The 8861-nt window shown below is 40.0% G+C and overlaps 1 long non-coding RNA gene across 1 annotated transcript; it reads right to left on the reverse strand.

Annotated features, from left to right (window-relative positions):
• Nucleotides 1-977: 977 nt before the first annotated feature.
• Nucleotides 978-6566, reverse strand: LOC144990131 (uncharacterized). Its single transcript, XR_013654088.1, has 2 exons — nucleotides 6350-6566; nucleotides 978-2866 (listed from the first exon to the last, which is right to left on the reverse strand). It is a non-coding gene; the product is annotated as an uncharacterized LOC144990131 (long non-coding RNA).
• Between the last annotated feature and the right edge of the window lie 2295 nt (nucleotides 6567-8861).

Below are 8861 nucleotides of genomic sequence, written 5' to 3' on the forward strand. Positions count from 1 at the left end.
TAAGTCCAACTGATTTTGTCGTGGACAGAAGTGGCTTTGCTCTGATATGCAACACTTGATGGCAGTAAAGCAAAGCAGCTTTCCTCTGCGCAAGAATCCATTGGAATTATTGAGGAATTGGTTAAAGAGTCAGATTTGGTTTAATAAGAACTGTAACTCTTCAACAGTTTATGCAATTGACATAATTCAAACAAATTCAGAAGCTAACATGCAATACTTAGGCTTCACAACTCTTTGAAATTAAGTTCATTACTAATAAAAGTCATGTATATGATTAATAAAAATAATACTACATCAGTTAAATAGACAGAACACTTTAAAAAATCTTCATAGCAAAAATTGATCAAGTATCAAAAGTTAAAATATGTGCAAATTATGTTACATTAGTGTCAGATAAATGCATCTAGACATTAAAGAAAAACACAATTATAAACAACAAACCACAACAAGAATCAAGTTTCTCATGCACGAGGGAGAAGAAGCCAGTGTGACAGATGACAACCAACACGCTGCTCTTCTCAAAGGTTCTGCCTCTCCCTGTGCACCTTTTATTAAGAACACAAGAAGGAGGTAACAGTTTCAAAACAAAGAGGAAAAGTTCATTAGGGGGTGTTGTATAATGACCCATTTGGTGGATTCTAACTTCAAACAGTATCCCTTATCAGCTCAGCACAGTGTGTCGTAAACCCCACTCTCTTCCTTGCTGGGATGAGAAGCAGATGAACAAACACACAACTGTTTTCAGAAGAGGTAAAAAGGTCAATCTAAGTTAACATTTAAAGAAATACATTTAAACAATGATAATAATAAAACAAATTCCTTCACATACTCCCACCTGTTTATCATTGATAAATGTCAAAATCTCACATCCAATATCACATCTCTTTTCAGTTTTCTGTGACATCTTCATTTTTATAAAACTTTCAATTTACACTCAGATGAGAAGTTCTTTTTTTTTTTTTTTCTCAAGTCATTTCAGTTTCAAAATCATTACAGTCATCTTGTTCTCCCTTTAAAAACAAGTTGTATTCTTGACTCATAAGAACACTTTGTACTCAACCATTCACTGCTCTGGAAATCATAGATTGAATACAAGGAAAAATGCACATAGTGAACACACAACATATGATCAGTACCATAAGAATAGGTGTCACTATTTTTAACAAAAGTTGCCACCAGGAACCAAAAGCAAACCAGGAGAGGAAATCCCAAGATTGGGGTTTCCTGTCATCCTGCATTGCCTGCTGAACCTTTTCAAGTTGATGTAATGCTTCAGTGATGCTGTGACCTTCATCGGTGTTGTCAGGAATAAATGTACAACAGGTGTCATTTAACATTTTACAAACACCTCCCTCCTGAGCAACCAATAAGTCCAAAACCAATCTGTTCTGTAGAACCATAAATCTCATGCTTGACATTTCTTCACTATAGCCTTTAAATGCTTTAATTGTAGCGTTCAAAAATAAACCTAATCGATAGTCAATGGTCTCAATTCTGAGAGCGTTTTTAGCATTTCCCACCTAGGGAAACAATGCCATAGTTACCTTTTCCCCAGTATTCCAGTGTTCATGGTCTTCAGGTACATCTGATCCCCAAATGGAATCATGTGGCTTGACATCAATAAGGTTACGTCTGTGACGCAGGTGAGGCTCATGGACTGCAGAAACTATGAAAGTGTGACCTGTGACCTTTACAGAAACACAAATCCCACTCCAGTCTCTAGGCAGACTGAGGTAGAGGGCCTGCCCACATAACCAAAACATTTGATCAACCACATAAGTACCATTGTTACCTGGAATTAAATCTGGATTAGATCCAACACAACGTCCTCTAGGGCAGGGAACTGCATAACCATGGGAAACTCTGTCATTGATTATCTGGACTGTGAAGGGAACAAGAAGTTCATGACACATCTTTGTCGGCAAAGTTCCTAAAAACTCTGTGCCACAGTGCCTGGTTCCACACTAGCATATGGAGCTAATGATTTTTTCAATTTCATTTTTTTAAACTGATACAAACTCTTACAACTCGGTCTTACAAGAGTACCATTTGAAGTGGTGACGGCTCCAGTACTAATATACCCTCTGGTACTATATTCAATAACACAGTCGCTTTTCCACTCAGAAAATTGCTTTGCCTGCAAATTAGGATGTAGGGATGAAGCTTCAATTACAGAACAAACATAGCAATCCGATCTATTCTTTTCCTTAGCCAGTAACATAACATACCTATACCAAGAATTTGTCATATACAGGTGAGTTATGTTCATTTTTGGACTATTCAAAACATCATGTTCATCAATACTCAGCCATCGTCGAGAAACATTTAGTCTTTCCTCGTTGGTGGTTCTTCTTGCAGGTGGATAATGATTCCAAAAGAACCAAATTCATGTGGTGGCTCCTGCTGAGAGTAGCAGGAACATTAAACAAAATAAACTGTCTCTTAGCCCAGTTGGACACGCCATGGTGGATATTTGCCTATCTTCGGGAGGGAGAGGTTACTAGCACATCACCTCCTCAAGTCCTCTAACAGTGTAGGATCCGTGTAGTGCAAAAGAGTTCTGGTGTGCTTTCTTCCCTAAGACTAAGTGGATCGCTCGGCTTCGCTGACGTTGAGACAAGCAGCTTCTATACAGCTGCCTCCCTTTGTAGTCAGACTTCCCCACCTAGCAGTTGGAATTAGCCTCACCCAGATGCTTTTTCTTGCAGTGTGACAGGTGGATCCAAGACGTCCTTTCAGCAATCTTTACAGCTGTTGGTGTAGTCAGCAGGACTTAGAATGGCCCCTCCCCCCGTGGGCTGGACCAACACTTCCTTTTTATGGCCTCCACAAACACCCAGTCACCAACCTGCACTGGTGAAGTGTCCTGTGGAGATAAGAAGGAATCTGGCACTTGATTTGTCCTTTGCACATCTTTAGTGGTAAACATTTTTCTCAAATAATCCACTAAATTTGCATCATCATCTGGAGAATGTTGCTGTGTAGGATCAATGTCTGGTAACCTGTAAGAACGTCCATACAACATTTCAAAAGGCGTTAAAGGTTGACCTGCTGTGCGTGTGATACGCATACTTAGCTGAACTAAGTCTATGCAGTCAGGCTACTGTCTGTTTGTCTCTTCCATGCATTTCTTTAACTTTGATTTGATAGTGCTATTAGTTCTCTTAACTAATCCTGCACTCTGTGGGTGATAACTACAATGTCTCTTTAAATCAATACAAAGATGTTGAGCCATTTTGTCTATCACTTGATTTACAAAATGTGTACCATTATCACTTCTTATCACTTGTGGTATGCCAAAAGTTGGGATTATTCTTTTACAAATAGCTTTAGCTACTGTAATAGCGTCTTGTGTTGCACATGGAAAAATTTCAACCCATTTGGAAAATGCATTAATAATCACTAAACAATATTTCAATCCTTTGCTTTTATTCTATTCAATAAAATCCGTATGGATTGTATGGAAAGGAAAAGTTCGTTCAGGAAATTTTCCTCTCTTAAATTTAACATTGCCTTGGGGATTATGATGCATACATGTAACACATTGTTTACAAAAATTTTTTTTATAGAGTTTATAGAGCATAAATCCATAAGTTGTATAATATTTCTCTAATAAGTTTACCATAGTTTACCATCCCCCCTGTTGAATCATGGCAAAGCCCATGACTCAAAATTGCTGCCCATTTGTACATGGATTTTGGTAAAATAGGTTTACCTTCTGTGCTGACATAAAGACTTTGTTCTAACTTTGCTCCCTTTTTCAACCATATTTTTTTTCTTGTTTCGGTGCGCTGTGTTGCATTTCTTTTTAAAACATCAGCGGGTGCATCTGCAGTCACATTCTCATTTGTGCATATTTCTACATCTTTTGTTGCAGCTTGCTTTGCTGTTGCATCTGCAAAGGCATTCCCTTTAGAAATATGATCTGTGCTTTGTGTGTGTCCCTCACGTTTACATTTTGCCACTTTAGATGGTAACATTACATCAGTCAATAATTCTTTCAGTAAGTCTACATGCATTATTGGTTTTCCTGTTGACGTTTTAACCCTCAGTTCTTCCACTGTTGACAAAACAAATGCACTGTAGCAAACGCATATTGGCTATCAGTAGATTGTAACTGGCTTATCTTTAAACAGTTTGCATGCTTCAGTTAAGGCTGTCAACTCTGCTGATTGTGCTGAGTAATTTCCACACAGGGGTCCTGCCTTCAGAACCTTATCTTCAGTTACAACAGCAAAACCCACTTTGTTTCTGCCTGTTTCATCTTTCTTTGCTGACCCATCAACAAAAACTATTTCTCCTTCAGTGAGATCTAAAAATTCATCACCAATTGGTTGAATTTCTGGTTCAGATTCATCTTTTATCTTGTTATTTCTTTTACCATCTAATCAATCTGATTTCTTCCTTTCAGGACCTGTCTACAAATCCAACATCCATCATCAACCTGCTCTGACCCTCTGTTGCTACTTCCTCTAGACCTTCTTCTAAAATTTTCTTTAAAATTTCCTTTTCCACGACCACAATTTCTTCCTCTGTTCACATTCCTTCCAAAAAACACATCACTACTTTCCTCCTGCCAAAATGTATCTACACTTTGATTCCTAAATTTCTTTCTATTCACCATCACCTTTTCAGCATGAACAGCAAATTCATAAACTGTTGTAGTGCTCCTGTAGGCAGATCTATGTAAAGTGTCCTTATCTAGTCTGCAATCTCTGGTCTCATAGCTTGCAGTAAAACTTGTTTCAGCTGCTGTCTATAGGGACCATCATCATTATCATTATCCCTGAGTCCACTATTAGCTTTAAAACTTCTTCAAATTTGACTCTAAAATCAGACACTAACTCTCCATCTTTTTGGTTATTTTGACCAATCTTTCCATAATCAGGTCTCATTGGAAAGGCTTCTCTAATTCTTTGTCCTAAAAGTGTAAGACTTTGAATCAACTCTTAGATTGTTATGCGGAAGATGTCTGGGTGGATCGTCATCATTCATAGGATTCCTTTTTCCCTTTACTTTTGTCCAGTCTGCTTTCATAGCAGTCATACATGGTTTCTGACATTTAATGCCATTCAGATGATAAGCTCTCTGAACTTTCATCATTTGCCCGTGAGAGATAACTCCCCTCACTGCCTTCCTAACATCCTCTAATGTCCAGGTCCTAAACACAAGAAGTGTAGGCCTCTGGCCATCTTCTCCAGCTCTAGGATTGGGCACTTCAATGATTGGAAATGTCTCTGCAACTTTAGATGACTCTCCAGCTTCTTCCAAACCAACCCCCATAGTTTTTTCTCCATTCAAGTTTTTTCCCTTTTCCTCCTAACATTATTTTTCCTTTTTCTGGTGTATTTAAATCAGTCAGTGGTGGGTAAAAACCCGTCAACAGAGGAGCATTTGTCCCCTGGTAGGGAGGAGGTGAGAAATCAGCTGGTTTCTGCTCTCCCCCCCTTTCATCCTGCTCCTGCTCGGTCTGCAGCCTGCTGCAGCCTGCAGTTGCAGGGGTCTGAGTCTCAGATCTGATTTATCTCTAGTTTTACTTTTCTGAATGCCATTCTTTATTTTTCGTTGCTTCATTTAAGCACAGTTTTGCACAAATTAATTCTTCACTATTTTTTTGTTTCTTTTTTAGTTTTTATTCTGTTTTTAATTGGTAACCATTGAACTAATTCAGTACATTCCCCTTAAAATTGTAGTTTTTATCCCATTTTACCAAGAATGTAGTTGAACCTGGATGAACCTCTTTCTATATATTTTTAATCTCATGGTAATTCAACTTTTTTATTTGAATTCCCCCATTTTTTATATTTTTTCTATTTTTTTACATTTACGTTAGTCACAGAGTGTGATCAGAACCAACAGAGAATTTCTCTCAGGACCGAATTTCACTCCCCGTGCAACAAGCTTCTAGGTCAGACCTATTGTCTGATCCGGTCACACGTTTAGGGTCCTCCCAGGAGCAAAACACGTTTTAGACTCCGGGTTCTTTTCACCTAAAGCCTAATGAGATGAAATCTTGTTCTACTCCAACAAGCAGCCTTGTGTTAACACCGCAAGGTTTCCAGCTGCTCACTGCTTCGAACAAGTTCACTCCTTTCACACATGCACTCACATTCACACCAAAAAAAAACTTTTTTTTTTATTTTTTTTTTAATTTTTATAGGCCTTTTAGGGACTTGAACCCTCTTACGCGTTTTAGGCTGCAGGACTCGAACCTACACCTTTATTCAGAATTCTGGACTTTTCCGGGACTCCAAACCCACACGTGTTTTAGGCAACAGGACTTGAACCTGTCCCTCAGAATTCTGGGCCACTTCGGGGACTTGAACCCCTGAAAAAGCGCTGTACTTGCCTTGTCGTTGTGGTCTGACTGGTTAACGAATAACGTCAATCCGGACCCAGGGATCAGACCAGTCGATTGGCCGGCGTAGAATTCACTACGACGGACTTTCCTCCGGAGACCTAGTCTCACGGGCTGTGCACAGACTTCAATCGGCATGATCCTCCCCCAAGGACGCAGATATGATGTCATCCGGCTCGAAGGACCAAAGAATGTCAGATAAATGCATCTAGACATTAAAGAAAAACACAATTATAAACAACAAACCACAACAAGAATCAAGTTTCTCATGCACGAGGGAGAAGAAGCCAGTGTGACAGATGACAACCAACACGCTGCTCTTCTCAAAGGTTCTGCCTCTCCCTGTGCACCTTTTATTAAGAACACAAGAAGGAGGTAACAGTTTCAAAAAAAAGAGGAAAAGTTCATTAGGGGGTGTTGTATAATGACCCATTTGGTGGATTCTAACTTCAAACAGTATCCCTTATCAGCTCAGCACAGTGTGTCGTAAACCCCACTCTCTTCCTTGCTGGGATGAGAAGCAGATGAACAAACACACAACTGTTTTCAGAAGAGGTAAAAAGGTCAATCTAAGTTAACATTTAAAGAAATACATTTAAACAATGATAATAATAAAACAAATTCCTTCACAATTAGGAAACTATGTTATATATATATATATAACATAATAATTATATATGTAAATATGTTTCTTTAGCATTCGCATGAATGTTCTCATGTTCCAATGAAGAAACAAACAAACCTGAAGTATCTTTTGTGGTCATGTGATCTCTTTCTTTTGTAAATCTCAGTCATTAAGGGATGACTGAGTGCTCAGGGTGTTAGCATGCCACATCTGCTACATTAACCTTGGCATGCTAATTAATACCTCCGTGGTTGGTTTCTCCTCCAAGCTTGGGTCCTCTACCAGAGGCCTGGGAGCTTGAGGGTCCTGTAGTATCTTAGCTGTTCCTAGCACTGCACTTTTCTGGACTGAGAGTAGCCACTCCTCCAGCTTGGGGGTGTCCATGCTTTCTCCAGTTCTTCTCTGAGTCCCTGGTATTTCTCCAGTTCCTCATGTTCCTTCATCCTGATGTTCCCATCGCTTGGCACTGCCACATCCACCACAACGGCTTTCCTCTGTTCTTTATCTACTATCTTTATGTCTGGTTGGTTCTCCATTACCATCCTGTCAGTCTGAGTCTGGATGTCCCACAGGATCTTTGCCCTCTCCTTCTATACCACTTATGGAGGTGTTTCCCATTTTGACCTTGGGGTTTCCAGTCCATATTCTGCACACATGTTCCTGTATATATAATTTATATTCCATGTTCCATGTATGATTTCCCTCCCAGCATCTTACATCCTGCAGTTATGTGCTGGATTGTTTCAGGCGCCTCTTTGCACAGCCTACACCTTGGGTCTTGTCTGGTGTGGTAGATCTATACCTTGGGTCTTGTCTGGTGTGGTAGATCTACACCTTGGGTCTTGTCTGGTGTGGTAGATCTGAGCCTCTATCGCTCTGGTGCTCAGGGCTTGTTCTTGAGCTGCCAGGATGAGTGCATCAGTGCTGTCCTGTAGGCCAGCCCTTTCTAGCCATTGGTAGGACTTCTTGATATCAGCCACTTCAGTTATGGTCCGGTGGTACATCCCATGCAGGGGTTTGTCCTCCCATGAGGATCTGCCCTCCAGCACTGTATCCTCTGCTCTCCATTGCCTGAGACATTCACTGAGCACACTGTCAGTTGTGGCCTGAGCTTGATGTATTCATGCATCTTGATGTTTCATCCTGGATAGTGGCTTCTACGCTCACTAGTCCTCGGCCTCCTTCCTTGCGGCTAGCATACAGTCTCAGGGTGCTGGATTTGGGATGGAACCCTCCATGTATGGTGAGGACCTTTCATATCTCAACATCCATGGTCTGTATCTCTTTCTTCAGCCATCTTAATATTCCTGCAGGGTATCTGATAACTGGCAGTGCGTAACTGTTTACTGCCCTGGTTTTGTTCTTGCCATTGAACTGGCTTCTCGGGACTTGCCTTACTCGTCGGTATTTGGCTGCTCCTTTGTTGTTCCCTCGGAAACTGTCAAACATTCCTATATACAGTCAGGACCATAAATATTTGGACAGAGACACATTCTTTCTCATTTTGTTTCTGTACATTATCACAGTGAATTTTAAATAAAACAACTCAGATACCATTGAAGTGCAGACTTTCAGCTTTTATTCCATGTGGGTTGAACAAGAAGATTTCATATAAATGTGAAAAACTAAAGCATTTTTTAAACACAATCCCTTCATTTCATGGACTCGTAAGTAATTGGACAACTGACTTCCATGCTATTGGATGGGCAGGTGTGGGCAATTCCCTTAAGTCATCATGAGTGAAGCAGATAAAAGGCCTGGAGTTGATTAGAGGACTTGTGCTTGCATTTTGAAGATTTTGCTGTGAACAGACAACATGTGGTCAAAGGAGCTCTCCATGCAGGTGAAAGGAGCCATCATTAAAATGAGAAAACAGAA

This window comes from Oryzias latipes, chromosome 24 (assembly GCF_053564925.1).
Source record: "Oryzias latipes strain Hd-rR chromosome 24, Olatipes_Hd-rR_3.1".
NCBI lineage: Eukaryota > Metazoa > Chordata > Actinopteri > Beloniformes > Adrianichthyidae > Oryzias > Oryzias latipes.